This window comes from Hetaerina americana, unplaced genomic scaffold (assembly GCF_022747635.1).
Source record: "Hetaerina americana unplaced genomic scaffold, ioHetAmer1.1.p SCAF_3, whole genome shotgun sequence".
NCBI lineage: Eukaryota > Metazoa > Arthropoda > Insecta > Odonata > Calopterygidae > Hetaerina > Hetaerina americana.
The window spans coordinates 35,781,223-35,808,636 of NW_027286874.1; the positions used below are offsets into that span (position 1 = coordinate 35,781,223).

Consider the following 27,414-nt stretch of genomic DNA (forward strand, 5'->3'; position numbering starts at 1 on the left):
TTCTTTTCCTCTACCTTGGGTCTAAAAGGCCTGCCAGCTTCAAGTTGTTGTTTAATGGGATGTCGACCTGCCATTATTTTTAGCGCTATGCCGCCAGATACCAGGGCAAGGGGTAAGCAATGATGTACCCGGTTTGAATGCGCCTTGCCATTTAGAGCTTTCGAATATAACAGAGCAATGCTGTGGTGCCTTTATTCTCTTAAGATGCACATTGAATGCCTCTGTTCTCTTCTCCTCCACCTTGGGTCTAAAAGGCCTGCCAGCTTCAAGTTGTTGTTTAATGGCATTTCGACCCGCCATTCTTTTTAGCGCTATGCCGCCCGATACCAGGGCAAGGGGTAAGCAATGATGTACCCGGTTTTAATGCGCCTTACATTTGAATGCCTCAACGCAACATGCCAAATCGTATATATATTCTAATACGGCATGCCTGGGTACCATTTTCTGTTTCATAAGCCTGCCGACCTGCTGTTCGTCTTATCTCTCCCAACTCCCACCGTCGTCGACATATTCTAAGTCCAGAGTCTTCCTCCCTGCCGAGGCAGGCCAGCTCATGAAAAGTGGGGCCTACACCTTACCTGTCGGCACCTGAGTTCATCATGGTCATATTTCCAAAAATTTGACTAAGTGTCGAGTTTTCAACGTTAAATATTATATGGGACAAGGATTATCACAAGAACTCGGTTAGACGGGTGGGACAAGCAGTGGTTTATAGGTTGTGATAATAACTGAGCTTGGTTCGATTCTTTTTTAGGGTGACTTTTTTTTAATTTTTTTTCCGTTGAATTTTTTTTTCTCTGGGTAGAAACTTAGCGAGTGGTTTTTGTATTACGTTCAGGACGACGCTAGGGCTCGGGAGAACACTTAAGTTTGGGACATATTTCATTTTTTCGGGCCGATTTTTGCCGGCCGCCGGGGCGGGCGGCCGAAAAAACTTTTGGAAATTTCCAAAAAAATGACCGAAACTGGTGTGTTCTCTGGTCTATCTTGCTGTCCTGAGGCTGATGTGATTACCTTAATTGGTACCATAAAAATATTTGCAGGGCCGGGTGGAATTTTCGGGACATTAGTTCCGATCAATTCCGGTAGATGGCGTATGCCTTCACTTTCATCACTGCCGACGCGCTCAAGCGGCTCTCTACATTGCCGCTCGAATTCGCGAATATTTTCGCCCGACAGATGGCACCAAACTCTAATTCACTCTTCGTAAATATTTATCGAGATAAAAATTCCCCTGTTCACCTCTACGTTACCTATGATTAACGTAATAAATGTAGAGCTTTCTCATCCATGCTGAATTTCGTGGGTTTTTTTTATCGTACAACTTTTCCAAGTGCACAATGTTTTCGTACTTATAGGCCCGTGTATTTGCAATAATATGTTTCAAGAGGGAAACAATTATAATCTTAAAATTTAAAAGTCAAATTATCATTACTGAATATTTCAATATTAAAAAATTGGCTGCAATATTATTCCTTTGAAATTTCTCGTACAGATTTTATTAGGAAATTTACATGTAAAAATATTTTATTAGTACTACAACATTACAGACATCTTAGACATGTACTTTTATCAATACAAATTAAAATACACTGATTGAAAATGTTAGAGGATTCCTCCGAAGAATTAAGAATTTTGTGTTGCATAAAAGCAAACATAAGGATTCATGAAATTACGAGGCCATAGAGGATATTCTTTTACTCGCTCATTTTCTAGTGAGCTGTTAGTTAATAATATCTTTTCTTATTCCTCACGTCTTCATATCTCCTTGGTAAGTATGCCTCCGCCATTGGTCGCAGTTCATCGCTGCCATCTGTAAACCAATCGAAATAATGAGACATACCCTTGTAAGATCGAAATTTATTCAAACACATTTAAAATTTCATTTGGGGAAACAGATATTCTGTATGCATCTTTTACATATCATGTAAAACAATTTCAAAGGTATAGACGAGTTGAAGAACAAACATCAGTAATTGAATGACATAAATGTAGAGAGCTGAAAGCACCCTCAGGTTACCATTACTTACGCATCTATGATGCGTAAACAATATAACCTCCGATGCTACTTCCTTTCACCCAAGAGTTCATGCCCATATATTAACTTGAATTAATGGCACTCTATTTCCTGAAAACCACTGAAAAAGAGGACCAATGGTGCTAATAGTGGAAAATCTTTCTCGATTTCCTTGGATGAGTGGTAAGATATTAGGAAATATCATGCTTGGTGGGTAGGAATTGTGTATTGCGAAGTGCGAGAGTTGGTGGATGGGTACATTTCTACTCGCATAAAGGGAAGTGGGGTTTGGGGGAATACGTTCGAGGGTCAGGGAATTTGTTAACAAAACCGCCGTTTATGTGCACTGAGTCAACTTGCGAAGAGAGACGACAATTTTTAAGCAGTCGTCTCCACTTGGGTGCAATTGATTCCTTACGTCCACCTCGGTGAAAAGGTAAAGGAATCATGTGCTATTTCTTTGATATATCGCAGACGTTGCTTAAAAAAATTAACAGGAGACCAGAAAGGTCTCAATCCATACTGATCACGGAAAGCTCACGAGGGATTTAGTTAGAACCCGTAAATGGACTCTGGAATTACATAACTTAGGTAAATCTTGACGCTATGCACTTCATAAAACATAGAACACATAAATATCGTCCGCTATATTCATTCAACGAAACAGGAGGAAAATACTATATTCCAGATTTTGACAGCGACGCATTGAGGAAGCAAGCACTTAGAAGACATACATGGGAATTGATTCATGTAAAAAATAAAGAAAATAAGTATCAAAAAGATGCATTGGAGTGTGAGTCTGATAAAATGGATCGAGTGATAAAACTTGAATGAGGGAATAGTAGGCACGTGAAACCCTATATCTCATATGAGTATTAATGAGGGCTGCTAACTGAAGTACCAAAGGTGGTGTGAAAAGTAAATCCAAAAATGGGTATTCTGGAGGGCAAATGGCTTCAGTTCATTGATGGATTGACACAAATTTGGAATGGCACGGAAGAAGAAGTTTCGAATTGCAACGATCCAAATTGTATGGCCGATTGATATCCATTTAGGAAGAAAATATAAAACAATCGAACAAATACAGAGTAAATTCATTGGGTCTCATAAAATCAGCGATGAAAAAAACAATTCGTCACACAGTTACTAGCGCGTGTGAAAATATTTCCATAATACTGCAGCGTACTACAAAAACGTAAATGCTTAAAAAATTCTTATCTCCCAATGAGTAGTGGAAAACTTCACTATTCATGCTGACGAGGAAAGATGCAATTTTTCGAACAAAGATACCATTGGCAATACATATGCGCCGATGGAGAACAGACCGGGTTACTCATACAGCTTCTCCATAATGAGATAACGAGAGGCGAGCATCGGTTTTAGTGTCCATTATGGCACTCTTCAACCTCTACGAGCTAAATGAAAATTCTCTCAGAGGTGTCATAATTCGCCACCATAAGTACACGAGAGTGCAGGCATATGACAGCAATGGACGGCGTATCATACGGTGAAGATAGATAGAAGTGTTTCTTAAAAGATGCCTCGACTCCCTATTCCCTAAGTTACAATTCAATTAGCAAATTCTAGTAGATTTCTAATGCACGTCCGTATCACTCAAGAATTTGTCCAACCGTTCTCACCGGACTTAATTAAATGAAAGGAATTCAGAAATGTTTATATGATATGTTTAAGACTCATTTAAGAGTAGTACTTCTCAAGTGGCTAGTCACTTTGAAAAGGAAAGTGATTTTTCCATTGGCCCCCAAGTTCCGAGTACATTTAATTTGGAATATTAATGAAAACTGGTTATTCCTCAAGGTGGTAAATTTTTCTACATGCATCAAATGGACCCCATGAGGCTAATGATAAAGTTTAATCGGAGGTTAGTCATGAAACCCTAAGCAATTCACAACGCAAAATAACAATTATGTTTAAGTTACAGCCATGTAGTTTGTGCCTTCAATCTCATACTTACCGTTTACTTGATGATGGCATGTTTTTATTTATGTTCAGAGAAAAGTGTTCGGCAGGAGAGGTGGAAAATGCATGCAAAAGTGAATAATGTAAAAAAATGCCTATGGTAACTCAGTTTGTTATCCTTTTGGAAGCAGCTACGAGTTTGGAAGGCATCAGCGTAATTTGTCTTGATGCCATGCTTCAATTCATTCGGCTTTTATGGCCCTTAGGGAAATCACTTTCTAGCCTTGAGTTCTGCCCTATGACGCTGGAATTCCTTAAGTGATATACTCTTTTTCGAATGATTTGCCTTTGTCGCTTGCTTTTTTTAAATTCACTGACCCTCCTAATGCTTCATAAAATTCCCAATTAGAAAATTAATGATTCCTCTCGCGAAAAATCAACCTTTTATAAGTTTTGCCTACCATTTTATACTATTTCAAATTGGCGTCTTTCAGATCCAAAAAGTTACCGAATGGGATAACACTGATTATTGAATAACTACAGTTTCAACTCATGCCCCACTTGTTCACATTTGGGGGCTTTGATTAAAAAATATATGCTAGGATACCGACACAGCAATATAAAAATCTCATACTCTCCATGTTGACTCAAAGAATTCTCTCCGTCTTAGTCTTTCGCCACCTCGTCTACTAAATTAAAATCGTGTTAAACAACTTACTTCCACACGATAGTTATACAATGAATAAATGCGTTAGTCCTTAGGTACCGTAAATCCGTACGTTACGCGTTCCTTCACTCAGGGCCCCTTAGAACCATACTTGAAGGTTTAAGCTTTCGAGGCTGGTGCAGCCTGTTCGCGCCTTCAGGATATAGCCAAGTTTCTAAAACTATTTAATGGACTCTTGCAACTCCTCAAGCTGTGAGCCAAATGTAGGTATACAATTATATTGTCGCGTCATTTTCCTCGTCACATGTTTTTGTTGCAGTTATTAGTCAACGTTTTGCTTCAAACCGTTTCGTCCATTAGCTTACTTTTGAAATTATATGATTCAACTATATTCCTTTGACATCCCTCTTGAGTACATTCATGTTTATCATCAAAATTTAAAACACCCTTAGAGTGCCCATTAATTTTTACGAGTCGATGCTGCAGTTTGAGGATATGGAAAGTTTGCAGAGGAAGGGTGAAATTGGTGCGCTGTACAACAAAGTTAAATCTTTATCGGGAAGTAAGACAGGAAGATCTATGCTAACAGTTAGATTTAAGGCGGGTAAGATAATAGCTGACACAGGAAAGATCCAAGAGAGATGGAAGGAATATATAGAAGAACTATATAGTAAAGAACTTAAGACCAACAAAGTTAGACATAGAAAAGGAACATGACGTAGAGAAAGAGAGCTTAGGTCCAGGCATACTCCACGATGAGATAGAAAACGCATTAAGGGAGATGAAACTAAATAAGGCCGTGGGGGTAGATAACATTCCTGCGGAGCCACTGAAATGTTTAGGAAAACGTGGGAGGAAGAGGCTATATGGACTGTATCGTAGTTACTATGAGGAATGAATATGGTCGGAAGACTTCGTGAGATCAGTTTTAGTTCCTATTCCGAAAAAGGTAAAGGCTACATCATGTGAGCGTCCTGCGAAACACAACTTGCACTTTTTGTTCATGATATTCTTATTTCGGGAGAGAGCAATGTTCCAGTGGACGCGAATTTTCTAGATTTTAAGAAGACTTTCAACAAAGTACCCCATAGTAAACTACTCGCAAAGCTAGAAGCATATGGCATAGATGAAAATATCCGGGGTTGGATTAAAGACTTTTTGAATGGTCAGGTTCAAAGAGTAGTGATAGGCGGAGTTAGCTCAAATGCAGCAGTTTACTTCAGGTGTTCTCCAGGGAAGTGTTATCTGACCTCTTTTATTCCCACTTCACGATAACGACATTGAATCCGTAGCCACTGGTAAGATATGTTTATTTGCCAATGATGCCGCGGTTTACCGTGATATCCGTGATCCTGAAGACACAGCAGCTTTGTCTGATGAACTTAATGCATTACTACTACGCTGGTGCGACACTTGGCGATTAGAATTAAATTAATAAAAGTGCGTTGTCATAAATGTTTGGTAAAAGAGCGATTCCCACCAGAAAGCCTCCTGCATTGGGAACACCGAAATGGAATGTGCCGACTCAATTAAATAACTAGGCGTTACCCACCCTCACGATCTCTCCTGGGTGAAACATACGGGGAATATGTGGACAAGCTAACAAAAAATTACTATATATTAGAAGATTACGAGGTAAATGTGATGAAAAGGTCAAAGACAAATGTTATCTTTCGTTGGTTAGGCCTCTTTTAGAATATGCTACAAGTATATGGGATCCTCCCGAAGTTGGATTAATTGCCGAATTGGATTGTGTGCAGCGTAGAGGAGCTAGATTTGTAGAACGTTGTTATGATAAATTTAGTAGCGTATCAAAAGTATTAGGTCAGCTAGGCTGGGAATAATTAACGGAGCGAAGGTTAAATTACAGATGGAAGCTCTAGCATAAATTAGGAGGAGGTCTCTTTAGCAGTGATGCTGAAAATATATTATTACCCCCATCATACTACGGTGGGAGAGATCATGTTACTAAAATTGTAGAGATTTAGGACAGAACAGATAGATTTAAGATGAGATTTTTTCCACGAACGATAGGCGATCATAATAATATTGTTCGACCGCGGTAGGGTCCTTTTCGGGTAAAATTAATCTGGAGTGTACTCACCCCCTGCCACACGCCCTAGCGGTGGCTTGCAGGATATATAAATAGATAAATTGAAAATGTACTGCCTCATGGAACTTCTAATACTCTATCCAGATGTCGTGAGTACATTTGCAAAAATGGCAAATAACTGATTAACGTCTAAACTCAAAACAGTGGGATGGTACTTTGTGTATTTTCGTATCTTTAGCTCCATCCTGCGGGGAATAAAATCCGGTTTGTAATCGATGATGGCTGGCTACATGAGTACCTGCAATGATAATTAGTATTTTCTTTTTTAGTTTCCATACCTATTATTTCCATAATTTAGCTAGAGATGCTGGTCTTCAAATCATGTGCATCTCTCATTTTCTTACTTAAGAGGCAATCCAGTCGCAGGATGAATTTTATTTGTTCAGTAAACTGAGTTTTTTATTACATCTCACACACATAGTAGTAGAGTATTTATTATATTCACATATTAACGAATCGGGCATTTATTTTTTCATATCAATACACAGAGGTCGGAAGGTAATCAAAAATTAGAACTAACAAAAATATATTGATCCGTCGTCTCTATCTGAGAAAATACGCGACGCTCGTGAAAACAGTTTTTTAGAAGTGAACAATACATTATTCGACACGTTATCCACTACGTAATGCTGTGAAACTCATTCAGAAATAGTAAATTGGCAGATGAAACCATTAAGCGTTTGGTAAGATTTTATGGACCTGATAATGAAAAAGCTATCTGAGGAAATGGGTCGATTGTAATGAGGAAAGTGAAGCAATCAACACGGGGCAAAACGATATGGATTTCGAGGCGCGATGGAGCTTGCGTGAACGTGGAGATTAGGTCATGCAGTAGGCATTAACACTAGAATAAAGGTTCAATTAAAATGTTTTACTTTGGTGGGTATAAAAGTATCAATTTTACGGGGCGCTGTATCTAAGAAACACTTGCATGTTGTTTCAATCTCTTTATGAAGCATGCCGTCAAAAAGTCTTCCATTTGTTTTCCAGTTTATTCAATTCTGTGAATCCACAGATATTTCCGTGCATTCATAGAAGTTGAATTATTCGAAAAGACGCTGTTTTCTTTTCAGCTTAATAATATTTTCCACTCTTGTTTTTCGTTCGGCAAAGATGGCCTTATTATCCCTAATGCCATTATTTTCGTACATATGTGAAGTCATTTCGAGGAGAATAATGGCTAAAAAAAAATCTAAAATTCGATCTCTCCTCATGCTTTCTTAACCACTTGATGCAGTGAGTGATTCAAGACCAAGACTCCCGGTTACCTCAGATTCAATACCAACAAACACGACATCTATTTATAATGATTTAGGAGATGACAAAGATGCTCCTAATGTTTTTCGTGAGTTAGCACAATACTTAGAGGTAATGAGCTTACTTCACTCCAACGGTAAAAAAATAAATAAAGATAAAATTGACTATTTAGAATCAGGATTCATGCTTATACAGCTGGTGTCCCAATTTATGTGCGGAAGGTTTAAGTCATGGCCAACAACCATCACACTCGTGTTGTGCTTGGAAGGCACTATCTAGGTTTCTAGTAAGCTAATTAATAATATATATTAAAATCGATTGGTGTGTAGAGCAAATAACTTTTTATTTTTTTTTTCTTTATGTTCCTTTTCATTGGTACAACAAACGATTCCTAATACTACTCTAGCGATGGGTTAGCCTGAAAGAAGATGGGTTTCATCAGACGGGCTGCTGGAAAATACAATGAAAAATTAAGAGAGAAGTGATACTATGATTTAGTTTGGCCACATTTAAAGCAAGCGACACACATTTGGAATCCACGGGAGAAAACTTTGATTCAGAAATCGGAAAAGGTTCAGTGAAAATCTGCAGGATTGATTAAAAAGTGCTACGAGAAGAGAGCAAGCGTGACGGGTATGTCGGAGGAATTAGGTTGGGAGCCTCTCGATTCCCGAAGAGAGAAGATAAGCCTTATAACTTTAGAAAGGTATAGAACAACTAAGTTTTCTTGTAACACCGAGGGAATAATTATAGCACCAAATTAAATTGGTAGATATTACCATCACGATGAAATAAGAGAGAGACAAACACCGTAAACAATACATTCAAGCAATATCCCTCGCGTGGATCGCAATCCTAAAAAAATAAACTCAAGCGCCCAAATACAAGATTAAAAGAATAAAATTGCCTGATTTAGTCCAAAACAGCAATTATTATATGATGGATATATGCATAAACATGTATACGGGCACGAGTACTTTGTCCGAGTTGTTGTTGGTGTACTGATGTACGAGCCCGTACATGCATACGGGCACGAGTACTTTGTCTCGTTTATTAGCAGTTATATTTTCAAAAGCATGTATGGACTAACATTTCTACATGCATGACCGGTGCCCCAAGCCCCTCCACACGCCCTGGCGGCGGCTTGAGAGGTATTGCGTATACTATATGTGCTACTGAAAGATGGCAGAACCGTTAACCCAGTCCTCATCACTGGCCAAGTTACGCATGTCGCGTGGGTAGATTTTTTATTGGTTATACTCGTCGTAAATATGCCAATGATTAATAAAATAAAATGAAAACTCCTATAGCCGTAATACCTGTAGGTTAGCACCACTCGTCCCGTAATTAAAACACAATTTTGTTGTCATGGTTTGTGGGAAAAGAATTCTACGACAGTGACCAATCACAACCTCTCAACTAGAACACCCTACTGCAGGAGTTAGCGGGAATGTTAATTCCTCGCCAGGGACCAACTACCGACTCAAACACTCAAACTCAATTGGGGTCATTCACAGGGTTAAAGGGACTCCGTTAAGGATACCTGGGTTTATGAACAGATATACGCTATCCATGACTGTTTATGGGAATAAATTCCGCGCCAGGGACAAACACAAAGCTAACACACTCCCAAGCACTCATGAAAACAATCGCTCACCCATACAAATAGGGCCTCACTACTGGGAGAGTATTACTCAAATTGGGCAAAGTTAGAAAGTAAGAAAAGTTGGAACGTTAAAAAATGACAGAGAATTCAAAATACTTATTTTATAATAGAGACATGGGATGAGTAAGGAATCAGTTATCCCAATGATTCTCCATAAACATTCGCAATTGGGCAACGTGAACGAAATCATGTTCTACTATTGACTTTTCATTCACGTAACCAGCGACGTAAACCCATTTCTGAGTACAAGTGTATTCTTCGCGGTTAAGCATACGCCCTCAGCTATTATATCGACAGTGGGCGCCGTCAATATACTTTCTGAGTCTCTATGAAATCTTTTCCTGAGAATATGCCTGTCAGTAAAGGTATGTGCTTAGGAACCGAATGAATACCTCGGATTTTATCCCTTTCACGACTTGAAACGGTATGACAAGATAAAACTGTGCTGGAATGGAATGGATTTTGAGATAATATCCCCAGACCTATTTTCCTTCACATATTACCTGGTGCTCAGAGACCGGCTGGGGAATCGGCATTGATTTGAAACCCGATAGGTGGAATGAACTCCCTCAAGTTTCCTGAGTGAGTATGCTTCTTGAGGGCACCGCAACTTCCATTTCCGTTGCCTTTCGTGAGCTGAAGGCCTCTTTACGTTGGGAAGTCTCCAACTCTAACGTCAAACAAAAATGATTGGATGTGTTTTTTTATTGAAACTTTTATTTTACGGGTTAAAGGAATTTATCTCTCGGTCACAATTATTTACGTTTCCCATTGAAGAAAATATATTTAGGTAAAGTTGTTGGAACTGATGGCAAGGAATAGCATTTAAATTCTTTGGCGCATTAAAATACCATAAAAATATAACTTTCAGGAAATTTCACAACCTTAGTTCAAAACTTAATGTTTCCGGTAAGCCACCACAAAGAGTGGAACAAAGGATCTCTATTTCAGAAGAAATCCCCTTGAGCTAGCAAATTTAATCTCATACCGTGAGGAATTCGTAAACGTACGACTGGAATAAAAATAAGGCTCTTATTTCGAAAGATTTATAATGTTTATAATCTTGATTGAAAAGTGGTTCAACGACAGAATACATTCAAGATTTATGAAATAAAATCTGATCTCGCAGTGAAAAACCAAAAATAAAAAGGCAGCAGGGCATGGATGTGATACCAATCTTTCCTCATAGTTGGCATCGGGCGAGTAACACAAGAAATCATAAAAGATAATTGGTAAGTGCTCACACAAGGAGAAAAAAAATAGGATGCTGAATTCCTCAGAGATATAGCTGTTCTGGTTGAGAAATAAGGAAATCTAAAGAAGACGCTTCCTAACTTAAAAGAAGGTGAAAGTAAGTACCTACTGCAGATAAAAACAATTTTATTATAATGCTAGGTAGATGAGTAATAAGCAATATATATATATATATATATATATATATTTAACTGGAGAACCAAACTCTGGGAGAGTAAAAATAATTTCGTTTGGAAGCAGATTCAGCAACAATGGAAGAATACTATAGGCGGAAATAATGATTAGCATAGCCCATGAAAAGAAGGCAACCTGCTAGATTCACAGTCTCATGACACCCCGAAATACAAGCTTGGAAGAAAGGAAACACTCCATTAAAGCTTAGATTTAAGACGTGCTTCTCAATTATAAGGCATGGACAACGGCCACAGCAGAGTAGAGAAGAGTGGTAATGTGGCGTTGAGATGAGAATAGTGAGAAACAAATCGACGGATGGCAAAACTAACGAAGACATTCCATAAATTTAAGGAAAAGAGAGAAGTATAACCAAAATTTTGAAAAGAGGAAGGGATGATCCCACAGGGCATAAAGCCGCGATGGTCTGTTGAAATTAGTCGTCGCGAGAAAAGTAAACCAGATGAACTAGAGAGGAAGCGCGCATAGGATGTATGAAACAAGAAATGATGGATGTCAAAGAGAAGAAATTATTATATTATTATTGGTAATCTACCGGTTTGGGAAAATTTTCGATGAACATAGGCTACAGGGCAGTACTACGACAATTACTTTGCTTCTCCTAACAAATAATAACCTGCACTCTACTCTTCAATCCAGCAAACTTACTTCCTCCCTTAATTTCGTCCAAAATGCCTACCCTATTCCTATCCCTTCCTCGCTTGTCTAACGTTCTCCCCTCCATCACATCCTTCCGCATCCCATCATCAATCAAAATGCTCTGAATCCATCTTCCTCCCTCCATTGGATTTATCCCAACAATCCTCTTTCCTACCCCACGCCTTGCACTTCCTCGTTTGTTATTCTTTCTGCCTACTTCACTTTTTTCATCCTTTTCCACGCCACCTTTCAAAAGCCGCCAACTTACGCATATCATCCCGCTTCAATCACCATGTTTGCCGTACATAACTACGCTCCATATCAAAGTTTTCACAAGCCTTTTCTTAATATCCTTACTCAACTACACTGTCATTAATTCCCTCCTCCTTGTGAAATCTTACTTGCCTGATGCAATTCATCCACAATATTACCCCGCTAGCCGCCATAGGGGCGTGCGGCTGGGGGTTTTGGAACACCACCCGTAAGAGAGAATAACACCACACACAAAATCAACATATTTATGCAAACCCACCACCATAGCGACGAATATATTCATGCGATAACATTTTTAACTTACACGCATGCAAATACATATACTATCAACTAAAATAGACATGCATCTATAAATGTAGTAAAAATCTATCGAATAGCGAGCAAATTAGAATTGAAAAGTAAAAAGGGGAAATTCTACTATCACATGGACATGCAACTCATGGCCTCCGCCCCGACACAAATAGGGAAATGTGCCACACCGCAGCAGGCAGACAGTCCCTCCCCCACAGAGAGAGACGAGGGATGGAAGGAAAAACTTGAAAACAAAGCAGGGCAAGTAATACTGTAAAGAGCACTACATTCTTTAATGGCAGTCCCATGCGGTCATGTGGGAAGGAAATCTCTTCTCCTTATGCCCCTACTACTTTGACCATTTTGGTCCAAAACACTTCCGAGATACGTAAACTGTTGCAACTATTCTAGTTCATGAGCTCCAATTTTAGTATTTAATTTAGCATACCTCTTTCTCGAAAACTGCAGAACTTTCGTTTTTTTGCGTTTATCCTCATCCCATACTTTCGAACTGGCTTTCCAAAAGGCTCAGCAATGCTCACAACCCCTTGGCTGACTGACAAACTAAATCTTGATCACAAAGCTAACTAATTGATTTTATGAATTCCCCACCGATGTTCATTCGTATCTCCAGTTCTTCCCATGACTGTTTAACTATTTCCTCCACATACATGTTTATCAGCACAGGTGTCTTACTCCTCTTCCTTATACCGCCCATCTGGACTGTCCATCCTCCACACCTGAGCAGTCAGAGACATGCATAGTTTGCGGATAAGTCTCCTATCCCTCCAATTCACCATTTTCTGCAATGCATTCATTTCTATCCTCTTCACTCTATTAAACGCCTTTTCGAAATCTACGAAACAATATTACAGCTACGGCATCAGGTGAGCCTCTTCCCTTCCTGAACCCAAACTGATCACCACCTAAATATTCATTTCCTTAGCTCTCCTTCCTCTTATTGATGATCCTGAGAACCACATTAGCTGCGTGCCAAATCAAATGTATTTCCCCTTAGTCCTTGCATATGCCTACCTTTCCCTTTTTTGGAATTGAAACTAACACTGATCGGACGAAATCGTCCAAATTCCTCCCTTCTAAAGGCTACGAATTAGTCCATAGAAACTCTTCCTCTCACATTGCTAAACCCCTAAGTAGTTCCGAATATTGTCTACCCCTATGGCCTTATTTGATTTAAATTATTTTAACTACCTTATTGCCCTTTCACAGCCATCAATTATATCTGGATCTAACCTTTCCTCATCTACATCATATTCTCATATTTATTAAGACTTCAATCTCCTCATTTATCTTTCATTGTTTCCAGGGATTTTCTATTCCTTACTTCCTGAGTGCTTTCACCTTCCTGCATAGCGACCCAATTACACCCTTCCTTTGCAAGTTTCTATATCCTCACCCTGGGTCTTCCACCCGCCATTTGTTTCCCTCCTTACTTTATTATTTAACTCTTTATATTTCCTTCTACCTGTTTGTGTTGGCATTCTTCCATTTCTTCCTCTCATCTATCTTTCTAACCACCTCGTCCGTAATTCATGGTTTCCCAGTCCTTTTCCAATTTACCGAACCTTTGGTTACGCTTGCAGTTTTCGATCTTTTGATACAGGTATGCCTGTACCTGTATGGGCCCATTTTTCCTCTACAGTACCCGGCTCCCTTTCCTCCCTCATGATTTTCTCGAAATCCTGCTCATATTCATCATTCCTATTTTCTTCCATATTCCATTCCCTAAACCGTCTACCCTTCTCAGTGATTTTGAATCGGACGCTTCATTATTACTAAATTGTGATGAGACCGCATCCGCTATCGGGAAACTGGACGAATTTATCACGCTCTTTCTAAGTCTGTGCCTGACCATAACATAGATTAATATCTAATACGCCAAACTATAATATATCTCCCTGAATCACTGGGCATTTTCCATCCATACCTACGCCTTTTGTGATGTCTAAACCAGGTGCTCGTTATGATCTACCCGTCTTCGACAGAACCATATCGTTTTCTCCCCGCGGTCATTTCTTCGTCCTCTACTTCACCAATACGTGTGTATCTCCTTTCGGTCACAAGAGCGTTACAAACCCCCAAACATATCGAAAGCTTCCACCCACGGACAACTGCAATTGTCCTCTAATTGATCATATATGCACCCTCATTTCTCTCTTTCTGCGATTAACTGTTGACATATAAACCTCAATAATGACCAAGTTCATTAACTCAGCTTTTACTTCTAATAATATCCCATCAGTCGCTTGCTTTACGTTAGTTACGATTCGTCTTACCTTTTTGTTCAATAGTATGCCTCCCCTCGCTGCCTCTCTTCTCCTCCGCCGTATATTACTCTACAACTATCGCCCCAGTAATCCCCACTATGCGTTCATCTCACTCCGCAAAACCCAAAAATATCTGTATGTATTTCCTCCCACCATCTTTCGCTTTATATTGCCTAATTTTCCTGTTCTTTACATAGTCCTAACATTGCAAGTCTTTATTCTAATGAGTTCGCTCCTCCTCGGTGTGTCCTGTGCTGCTGCTGCCGCTTTTGCTTCAAGAAGAAATATGTATCAATTAATTGGTTATCCGAAGTAAAGATTAAGTAGAGATATGTGGCAAACTAATTTTGGGATTGAAGACTAATTATGATGGTGACTCTTGATATATGACACTGTTTTAGCCGTTAATCAACGAAATTTCTTCATTGTACAGATGGCACAGATAGTACAATTCACAATTAATATTTATTGACGACCATGGTTTACCACGGTTTAGCAACTGATCATGCCACAAAGTGATGAAACCATGGCCGTCAATGAATATTAATTGTTAAATTGCCGTGTCTCTGTAATATGCTCAATAGTGACTCTTGTTCGGATCCCTCTTCTCTCGACTTTTAAGAATACCACAGCTTTCATGCATAAAACGACAAGGAACTGGTACCTTAACGCCCATACGAGTATTCAACCAAAAGTGGCAGGAGCGGATACAGGATTGCCTTTCGTGGGAGACCCTGACCACGAAGTTGAGTGAGGTGCAAAGAGAAGACCGAGCCGATAAGATTCGAAATGTAGCCGTGTTGTTTATAACAATTTATTCGGTTTCCGGGTTTTTCCCAATAAAAAAATATTGGAACCGAATAAAAGAAATATCCTATCATATCAATATCAAGAAACGAGCCTCAATAGAGGAAGAATAACCATTCTCCCCCCGCCCTCCCATCACGGATTCAATACTGAGTAGCATTGGCTCATAGACAAATAATGGATACCAGAAGGATGTTTTAATTCATAGAAGTTGTTGCTTCAGAGGTGTAGTGAGGCCATTGCCTGGAATAATGCAAAGTTAAGTTTAAATTCTTTGAAATATTACAAATGCGTTCGAGAGCATTTAAACGGACGGTATGAATTAAATGCACAGCAACTCTTCGAGTTGAGGTGAAATAAAGGAAGATGAATCACTCGGATTTAACCGATATGCCGTTACCTACGAGAGATAAATAGCACTATGAGCGTGCAAGTATAAATTTTTTTATGAAAAGGCCACCACGCCTTAGTCATCACTCTTATAGCTAAAGCTGTAGAGGAACTAACGTGGAAGTAGCCTTAAATTCATCTCATCTGCTATGAAATTCAAACAAACAGGAATTTATTACGTTATATAATATTGCACGACGCCTGGATCAAAATCCTAAATGAACCATTAGTGATTTCCTCTGAGCTTGATAATGACGTGATGTGCCCGTTGCCACAATAAACTAAATTAAATTGAGAAAGGAAAATATACCATTGAAACAAGAGAATCGATTAATACGATGCGAGGAAAATCGTTTACTCATAACTGCGAGAAAAAAACTTTGACATGCAAAAATAAAGCCGCGATTAATTATTTAAATGCCTTTGGGGCAATGCTTGAGGAGGGGCCAGGATACAATAAGTGGTATTCGCAAATTGACGTTTCATCCTGCAAAAATATTAAACAATACTGTTTTTTTCGCGATTCATACACAAAACCTACGGCTGAAGTTTAAAATTAGAAAAATCGGATCATCCTTAAATTTTATGAACTTCCAAAGGACTTCGTTACAAAATACCGAAAGATCGGACAATAATTAGAATCTTCACCTGGTTCTCGCGGTAAACACCTTTCCTAGCCTTGAAGAAATCATTTTCAAACTTCTATTGAGCAGCATTACGTGAATAATTCATTTTGTACTTAAAACCGCCACCATCGGTTCGTGACGGAGTTTCCAAACTGACCCAGCTCCCGGTCAAATGTCATATAGTTACCCAGTATTGCGGAATCCAGCTCCATTGACCTCCAGAACAATCAATAGATCCCATGTGATGCACAGTGCTAACGTCAACGAATGCAGCAAATCAAATTGAAAGATGGAAGATGGAGAGTCGAATAGCTTCAGACTGATACTCCTCCCGAAAGCCAAGATTTTTTTCAATGCGTCGAGTTGATCCTTAGCGAAACACCCGTCCAACTTCACGTTCCTGAAAGGAACGAGAAATATCACTTGAAATTACAATTGGACACAGTATATTAAGCACTCTCGATTCAATCACACACTTTGAAGATTTTCAAAATTAAACCCCATAAGAAACAAGACAATATTCGGATCGATATGGACACTCTCGACTGAGTAACATGACGAATAAAAGTAATTATCTTTGCGGACCCCTCCCAAGAATCCAGCCACGGCTGAGACTCGAACATCAGATGGACTCACTCAAGCAATAATTAATTAAGGCCCATTCCTGGAGTCTTTGCCTGCTCATACTGAGGAAGTCTTCGAATGCGAAGAGGGCTTTTCCCTACTTTCGGTACGAAGTAGGCGCAATCACGGCAAACGAGCGCGAATGCAAACTTAGATAGACGACTCTCGGTGCGGGCCTGAGTTAATTTGACGGAGATATTTAGGAGACATTTGGTTCACCAGCTTCTCCTTTCTCGGCTTCTTCTTACGCCCGTACCGATAGTCATCTATCTAAGGTTGCCTTTACAATCGTTTGCCGCGATCGCACCTAATTCATACCGAGAGTTGAAAAAGCCCCCTTGGCATTTGAAGACTTCCTTTGTATGAGCTGCCAAAACGAAGGGCGTTCTGGGTCGACCTTTGTTTACCTTTGTTTTCTTCGTGTAGACTCCCTTCGAAAAAGAGAGCCTTACATCTCTCGTTCAGAAATACTTCCTTCGTTCTGCCACCCTCCTTAGTAAAGGCTCTCTTCGTAGAAACGACTCTCGGTAGGGGCCTCATTAGCGACCCTTAACCCATAGCATTCCTCTACCACCTTACTACCCCCTCTTTCACCCTCCCTGGAGCCTTCCACTTTCTGCGCAACCCCAATGAATGCGCCATGCTCAAACAACACACCCCACACTCCTCCACCCACCCCAACCTCATATCCACAACCCATTCCTCCAAAAAACCCCTCTCCTTTCTCCAACTTCGCGGAACCACATCCAATCCTCCCTCAACTCTCCCCCTCCCCCCCGCCTATATTTTTCTCCAAGCATTAATCTTCATATATTGTCGTGTATCCTGGAGGAGTTTTGTACCTGAAGACCTATATGATGAAACCGGGACCGTGTTAATAATTTTGTTGTTAATTTTAAAAGTTTATCTTATTCCTCATACAAAATGCGATTATATGAATTGGAAGCTTAATATAAACCAGACATACCTGTTCGACTTCACCTTCTTAATACGTGACACTTTTAATGTACCCATCATATCCTAGAAAAAGTAACAAAATCACCTCTACGTATGAATTGGTATAACTAATCTAACAAGCCAATTACTAGAAAAGAATCGATTAGGAGTTATCACCGAAATACGTAACTCTATGGAATCATTCGTATTTACATTTCGCATCAAAGTACCAAAAGTTAGAAGAGTAAAAATTGATTTCACGCCAAATTATATGAGCCAAAACATTGAGGAGTAAATATGTCCTGGAATAATTTAAAATTGATTCACCATTTTAGTGTTTAGCTTCAAGTACATCGGTACATATTATATTTCCCCTAATCTCACGCATTTATATAAAAAAATTCACATTGTTTCGTTTTTTAAGGCTTCGTTACACTTGAATTATTCTTTAAACCTTCATGTCTGTTACTGATTTAGGAATAATAACCCTCGCCGTGGACTGCTTAAGCATACACTATCTCAAATATCTCGAGGTTAGACTCACCTCGTAGACACCTCGTCAACGTTTCATTCTACAATGAGTTCGCGAAAGATATGAAAGCCGCTTTGGCAGGGCGATATCCGAGGTGCGCCGTATGCTTCTGAAAAGGTAAAGGGGGTGTGAAATGGGAGAGGATAGAGAAACAAGAGAAGGAAAGCGCTGTCAAGGCAATACACCATAGGAATGAGTCGTTTTTACCAGCTGAGTGAGGCCATCTGGACTTGGAATTTTGCCCTCAGACATATCCTGGGCCGTGTACATTCGTGATTTTCTGTATACATTCTGTGGGTAAAAAACCAGGGCATCTATCTCTATGTATTGATTTATTAGTCTCGACCATAATTGCTCTCGCAAAGTTCTACCATGAGAAATATTCTTCACATTCATGATTTGGCAGTTATATTTTAGGCGCCATTGTTCACCGTCAATTCCTATTCCTTTCATTATTCTTATGCAAACGTCCAACTTCCAAGTTTTATTATTTATCGCCTACATTCTTTCTTTCGAAACCCCCAAGCAGAATTTGGCCCTCAAATATAATTACTTGTTAAAAATCATTAAATATGCTCAATTAGTGAACTGGTTTTATTCACCATCACTCCCCACCATTCAAAGTATCTCAGCCGCCTCTTCCCACTGTGTTCACTTATCTACATCTACTTAATACCACGCAAGCCGCCGCAAGGGCGTGTGGCGGGGGGTGTTAGGACACCACCCGTAATTTAGAATAGAAAAAAAAACCGCATGCAAAAACCAAAAATTCATACATCCACAAAAAAACATAGCATACATTCATGCAAGAACACTAACACCCCACACACATGCAAACACTCAAACTACCTACTAACATACACAAGCACCTGAAAGTATACCTAACATCTTTGCAATGTTTAATTTTGTTCCGACGTGCAAATTCAATATTTTTAATATTTCTTAAGTGACTTCGGTTTCTTACTATTATGATTTCTCATTGTTCGGATAAAGAATGAGTATTTGTATCTATCAGTACTGGAATCTATCCTCCTTATTTTATCTTTGTGATCTGATCTACCTAAGTAGTGTAGGATGAATTACATTACACCTTCATGAACACTTATGAATTAGATTAAACCTTCTCCGCATAGAGTGAATTCCGATTGAACTTTCCTGCATGATATGCATACACTATCTTGGGTCAGATTTTAGAGTCTGGACTGATAGTTATCGCTGACCCCTCTGTATAAGCTTGAAGCGAGTCAGTTATACTATCCTCAATTTCAATTACAAATATTGCTACAATTTCTGAGGTATCCTTCAGAAGGGTATTTTTTCATTAAGTCGTATACCGACCTAATTTTGGCTCTTCAATCCCTTAGCTTATAAATCCGGCTCCATATATTCCAGGTTGAGCTAGCATTTCTCCCAGCGATAACTAATATTGCAATCGTAACGCATGCGCACGCAAGCGAAATCAAATTGAGAGAGAAAATAAAATTGTCACGAAGCAGTCGCACTGCTGAAACCAGACAATAAAGAACAACCTGATACATGATAACAAAATATTCTTGGGTTAAAAAATCGTTTGTGCGACGAAGTTAAACTTTAAGACGCCAAATATGAGGGTAAGGTGAAAAGTTCTCGGACTGAAAATGACAGACTGCGATTTTCAGTCAAAAAATTAATTTATTTTTCTTCATAATCTCCCTAGACTTCAACACACTTACTGTCTACTGCTACAATACTTGTAAACAAACTACTTGAGAGAACAAATTGAAACTTGTCTTACGAACTAATGACACGTGCACCCGGGCAGGAATCATAAATTTTCGCTGATTGAGAACGCCATTTCTGTGTCAGGCCGAGAACTTTTCACTTTATCCTCGTAAAAAAAGCAGAAGAAATGACGCGTGGCCTTTTCTTTTTCACCTACAAGAAATGAAAATAAATTCGAACATATTTTTATTTTTTCACGGCTAAGTTTATTTCACCGTGATTATGAAGCTTGAAACAGCGTAAAAAATAATTGGATAATACCGTTGAGGTTGTGAATTCGTCTTCAAGAAACTCATTGAGCTACCTATATAGGATGCAAGGACACTTTGTTGCACTTGTTTGTATCTATTCTAAGTTTTATGGCTCCTAATAATATATTTTACAAAGGTAAACATCAATATTAATATTTGATCATGAAACTGGAAATGGCTTAAAAACAATCCAATACTGACTTGACTTGAAACAGACAAAAACACTGAAAATTCAAAGCAATAGAACTGGAAAAACTTTGATTCTATTGCTGTCCTCGTTCATTATAATCTATTCACAACGGAATAGAAAATACTTTGTTCTTCCACACATATTTTATTATTTACGACCTAGGTTTCGACTTAAAAAGCTATCATCAGTATTTGTAAGTCGAATCCTAGGTCAAGAATAGTAAAATATATGTGGAAGAACAACGTATTTTCTTTTCTGATATGAATCGCTTCCACAAAAAGATGCCTCAAATCATTCTATTCATCTATTCAGAAAGTTAGAAAATCAATACAGACAGCTAGTGAGAGACTATACAGTAAATAAATGGCCATGTGCTCCATAATTCTAGCATGGAAAACATCGTAGGGCATAATTCATCGAGTGCCATTGAAACATTCCCGTACTTCTGATGATAACATGGTATTCCGAATACATCAACCATGCCAGTGAAAACGATCTCCGTCGGTTAATTTCCTTATTTCAATCGTCTTCAGAGACCAAAATTAATTCGCCGTCATTAATATTATAGTGCAACTGTTGATATACCTATCATTACTATCGTCATCGTGGTAGTACATGCATCTACGACATTGATTATTTACTCCGACATAACGTAATACCATGGGGAAAACTCCTCCCAATCAATTACGGAGTGCGTGTCACTGAAATAAAAAGTAATTGATTTGAGGGACCACAACAAAACCTGACTCCAAGCCCAAAAGAGGTGGGCATTAATGAGGGAAGACTGACTTAGCAGATTCGACTAGAATTTTTATTTTTCACGACATGGTTTCGTTACAAGACCACATCAACAGGTGGTGAGGACGTTGTCTTGCAACGAAACCATGGTCGTGCAGAATAAAAATTCTATTCGAATCTGCAAAGTCAATTTTCCCTCATTTACGTCTAGTATGAAAGACTTCCACCGAGTAACAATGCCTTAGACAGTGTGTTTCAACAAAAGGGCTGATAAAAAAATTGTAATTGTTAATTTCAATGCGCCAACCGCTTATTTTGTGAATTTTTGTGAGAGAACGATGCGGAGGAAATGCAGTGAAATTTAAAAAAATATATTTAGATCGCTATTTGGACTTAAAGCTTACAAATTTCCAGATTTTAGATATCATTGTTCGGGATCCAAAGCTTGGTAGATACATGTAACGCAGGCACAAGTAATCTCCGAAAACAGCTTCATTGGTATTGGGAGACAAGTAAATTACGTCGTTCCTCAACTCTGCAAATAAATAATTTTAAGTTTATGCGGCCATGCACCCAACGGTAAATATACGGGTGTATGCTGCACTTCACTTTGTAAGTATAAATACGGGCCGTGTATGAAGAGAATTCTCACAAAATTATAACGGCTTAAAATCCTTATGAATCAATGCACTTCAGCAATATTCAGCCCTCGAGTATTCCTCAATCCAATGGAACGAGTTCTTCTGTGTTGAGCACAGCCCAAGCGATAAGCAAATAGCGCAGTTGTTCCTGCCAAGTACAAATACACAAATGAAAGACCTTAAGGAAGATTTTCCCACATTCACTGCTGGTAACTTAATAGTAATACCATACCAGCAGAATCAAATAAACTGGGATTGGAAATGTATACGTTACACAATCATGGATATGAAACTTCCATGCTAGGATTATTCAAACGAATGCATGCAAAAATTGGCAAGGATTAACCACAGTAACAAACACGAAGTTAGGTTTCGATAGGCGAGGGTTGAGCTTACCTCGAACTATGACGTGTTCGCGCCGCGTTGGAGATAAGACCTGATTATAAATGTGGATTTTCTACCGGAAAGAGAAATACGTCACCTGCACACTTTAAGCAATAAGACCTCTCCAAAGGTCCCGCAGTGTAATGAAACCTGCCTTAACTCAAATCATTTCGTCTGGGTATCTATAGGCAGAAGAGCACCAGCAGCTAATTGCTGCCTTCAGAAAAGAGTTCTGTCCAAGAGATCTTTCATGATAGCTACGAAATCTAGCTATAACCTTCTAAAAACTAATGAAAGATGTGTAATTTGAGATTACTTTCCGGAATTCCTTTCAGGTCTTTCTACCCAACTTATAGCTTATCCTACACCTCATTAATACTCTATTTTCCCTCGATGTCTCTGTTATAATATCAATAGAAGTCTATTTCAATGCGCATTCGTTTAAAATCGCCAATAAGGTATATTGTACATCTCACAAATTAGGTGTCACCCTATTTACAATCGCCTCCACACTGAGCCGGGATCCTCCGTAAAAGTAGATTTTATTCTCAGAGTCGCGAACGATCGCAACTTCTCCCTTCAGATGCACATACTATAAGTAAACCAAGTGACATATACAGGGTTCGTCCGGAAAATAAGTGTACTGAGCTCAGGAAAAAAAATGTATTACACTTTTACATATCTTAAGCTAATATTCCTCAAAATAGGACCCTTGTGAATCGATACACTTGTTCCAGCGGCGTTCCCATTCCTGGAACGCTCCCGCGAAGGCATCATCGGGAACCTCTCGAAGACACGTCGTCACGGCCTCTTTGACGGCGTCCAAAGTCCCGTATCGCGTTCCTTTCAAACTCCTCTTTATCTTCGGGAACAGAAAGAAGTCCGGTGGTGCCAAGTCCGGGCTGTAGGGCGGGTGCGGCAGCGTTGCCACGCCGTGCTTGGCCAAGAAGTCCGACACGACAAGCGCGGTGTGAGACGGCGCATTGTCGTGATGCAGCCGCCAGATGTTTTTGATCGCTGGCCGGACGCGGGCGACTCGTTTTCGAAGCCTGTCGAGCACTTGGACGTAAAATGCAGCATTTACAGTTTGTCGTTCAGGTACAAATTCGTAGTGGACGACTCCCCTTTTGTCAAAAAAGACAATGGGCATCGCCTTGATCCGAGATTTGCTCATGCGAGCTTTCTTTTGACGGGGTGATGATGGGGTGTGCCACTCCGCACTTTGTCTCTTCGACTCCGGGTCGTACTCAAAGATCCACGTCTCGTCACCCGAAACAACGTTCTCTAAAAAATGTGGATCGTTTTTGCAGTGATCCGCAAGTTGTGTCGCGATTTCCAAACGATTGAGTCTTTGATCATCACCGAGCACTTTCGGCACCAACTTTGCACAAATTTTTCGCATCTGTAATTGCTCCCTAATAATCTCGTGCACTATTGTTTTTGGCACATTACACTGCTCTGCTATCATCCGAACACTAAGATGACGATCAGAGTTCAGTACATCGCGAACTTTTCGCACATTTTCGTCGGTGAGTGTCGTTGATGGGCGTCCAGGCCGTGGTTCGTCGTCGACCTCTTCTCTGCCCTCCACGAACATCTTGTGCCACCGAAAGATCATGTTTCTGAACATGGCTGACTCCCCGTAAGCCTGGTTCATCATACCGACAGTTTCGGTAGACGATTTCCCAAGCTTTACCGCAAATTTGATGGAATAACGCTGCTCCAAAAACTTCGGCATCGCGTTCCGTGACGTGGGTCGAGCGTGGAGGTTCGCGTTAACAGAGCTCCTCACTACACCACAGCTCAGAGCCGACTGCCTTTTTCAGCGTCGCTTGCCAATATACCCCCCTCCAATCGCAGACCGTCAGAGCGGTGCTGGGCGCGCCTGGAGCGGCGGGAAAAAATCAGTACACTTATTTTCCGGACGAACCCTGTACAACTCTGCGACAGTCGGCGGCGGCATCTTTTGAATTTCCTACTTTAAACTTCATTAGGCTAAAAAGAGCGAGTCAATTTTATATAAAATAGAGATTGTACCGTAAAATAAAGTCAGCGGAAAATTACGAACTCATTCAACATGGACATCACACAGTGCCACGAAGTGAAGCCTGAAAGTGCAGTATAAAATAGAGATATATTTGAAAAATCGTTGAAACTATGCAAATTGAAGAAAAAAGATTGCTAAAAATGAGGGAATCATTGTTCCACAAATATCGCATAAATTTTCAAACGTTTCGTGTAACGGGAATTTTATCAGTTTGACTTCAAAGATTGGCTGACGATTGAAGGCGGATTTTTTAGGGGAAATTCGGTCAAATTTGGAATCAAAGAATCAACACTAGTTTCGTATTGCAGGCTCATTAAACTACTTCTAAAATTTTGGCCAGATATATTTTGGTTCCACCTTACTGTGTGAGACAATATATCAATAGAATCAAACGGCCCTTACTTTATGAATATGCCTCGTATTTTCCTTTCCCCTCAACAGCTTCCCAAATAAAGGCTTTTGCTTCCCTGAAAGCTCAATGAGAGCTCTTGAGCATCTGTTAGTTCTGCTAGTGTATCATTCTTGGAAAACTGTTCAATTCCATTAATTAATTCGAATGTCAAAGTATTACTCATTCCACTTGGTCAATTTTAATCCATTCAAAAATATTTTAGATTATTTAAATTCAGGGCAGTGGAAAGGAAATATTTTACTGTTAATTCAAATGTCAAAGTATTATTCATTCAACTTTGGTAAAATAAAAAATATTTTAATCTAAATATTAGGCAAAGGGAGAGATTTTCAGAGATTGAAGTAGCTTTTTGGAGCATTGGAGAAGATGAGACAGCTAAATATTCTAATTAAAAGTCATTTTTATCACCAACTTTTTATAACTAATTCAATAAAAAATAGCACTAATAATTTTATTAATTTCCTGAATGTTAAAAAAAAAATGATTGGCTCATCTCCTCTCTCCTCCATTAGAATACATACATTTTGTCTCATTATGCATTTGTATGGAAGCTTTGGAAGCAAAAGTCCCAAACCCCATGTTGCACTTGATACAAATTATCTGGAGGATTTTGGCTTTAGATACCCCTAGAAGACCAATGTACTTACTTAGGACAATCAATCAAAAAAGTTGGCTCAACACTTCCTCCCAAGGACTGCAACCTGATACTGACGTATTATGAATTATGTGGACCCTGATGCAGTTGAATATGTTATATTTTTTAAATGGCTTTGAACAATAGATTGAAAAACCTGACAGCATGCTCAATGTCCAAATTAGCTTACCAGATCTCTTCCACTCGCCACTCATAAACTGCTTACAGCAGCAATGGGCATAGAATGTAATCACGTTTTCATCATGGTGTACATATTTTGTGCCATAGACAACTGAATAAAACATTTCAGTCAATCAAAATATCCATCAAGGGATGAATATTCCAGACATCTCCCTTCTAATCAACAAAATTACTATCAGCACAGAGCTAGAATTGTATTTACAGAAAACCATCTCTGTTCATGGTGCTAAATACCATTTTATCCTACATCACTAAGACACTTTCACAAGAACGTTTTTCCCACAAATACTTTCAGTTATTCTTCATTAATTCTACTATAATTGAGGTAATTTGAAATAAGGCATACCTTGTAGCATAATCTCTGCAACCATAGTACCCGGGCTTTTAATACAGATAGATAATGCAATGCATCACATCAACCTCAGAAAACACTGAATTCATGAGGGATCCAAGGAGTCATTCAGTACCAAGCTTATTTGCTCAGTCTTTCCTTTAAGGTCCTAAATTTTTGTATTTGTCCTTTTTGCAGTGTGACCTTGAATCCTTGAAGGAAGATCAAAAAAGGAATTATTTTCACATTCTTCATATTTTTCTCCATGAATGTTACCTTTCTCACAGTCCATCTATGGACTATGAGAAAGGTAACATTCTTATTTGTCTTACTGAGTGGGAGATTCTATCTCCCACTCAGTAAGACAAATGAGCTTGCGATGGGATTTGTTGTCAGCAAAGAATATCTGCAAGCCTAAACTGATCTTTACCTGCTGAAGCCTCATCAGAGGCCATTATAGCCACTGAGACGTTAATGGATCCAGTACCAATATAATCAATCCCAATAATGAAACCTGTTAATGAAAGACTTAGAAGATATTTTTTCACACATGCAAGACATGAGAATGATACTCAAAGAAAAATATCAAATCACAAAAGAGGAGTTAGATTGCTAAATAACAGTTTTGCCAGACATTTAACTTCTCTTTAAGTGGCCTTCAAAAATAGTTTTGGTGAGAGCAGCTATCAAGAGCCATTGCAAAACACAGAAGTTGGTATGAGCCAGGAACACAGGCTCGAATCTCAACCATACCAACCACTCCAAAGATCCTCCTTTCCATTCTGATGTGAATTGCCAATATGAATGTAAACTATGCTGTACTTTGAAGACTAAGCTGCACTTCTTGGTATATCAGGAAAAATAAAAGAAAAAATAGCGACAGCAGTTGATTAATGGATTATTAGAGAACATCACTTCCGGTAGTTTCCACACATTACTCAACCAAAGAGTTGTGCCTTTCATTGTTGCCCTTCAATTTTCCATCTAACACAACTATGAGGACAAACTCCAACCAAGGAAACACTAATGTTAGCGTTAAGGTAATTAATAATTGTAATAATAGAATTCACTTATTATTTATGATTTCATTATAATAATCTAAATTGTATGTTATTTCAAAAAACTAAAAAACATTTATTGTAGACAATACATCGCAAAAAGGTGTAAAGAAAAAAAGGAGCACATAGAAGAGATAGATAGACAGTAAAAATTAACCATACTTGTCTATACACTGAAGTTGTAGGATGGAGTAATGTAGGATAATAAGTTAGATCAAGTAGGATTAGGTTCTGAAGCAGGGGTTAGAAATCACAGAGTACACAGGGGAAATAT

The 27,414-nt window shown here is 39.0% G+C and overlaps 1 long non-coding RNA gene across 1 annotated transcript; it reads right to left on the reverse strand.

Annotated features, from left to right (window-relative positions):
• Positions 1-1,564: 1,564 nt before the first annotated feature.
• Positions 1,565-26,287, reverse strand: LOC139690753 (uncharacterized). Its single transcript, XR_011701504.1, has 3 exons — positions 26,098-26,287; positions 16,588-16,800; positions 1,565-1,813 (listed from the first exon to the last, which is right to left on the reverse strand). It is a non-coding gene; the product is annotated as an uncharacterized lncRNA (long non-coding RNA).
• Between the last annotated feature and the right edge of the window lie 1,127 nt (positions 26,288-27,414).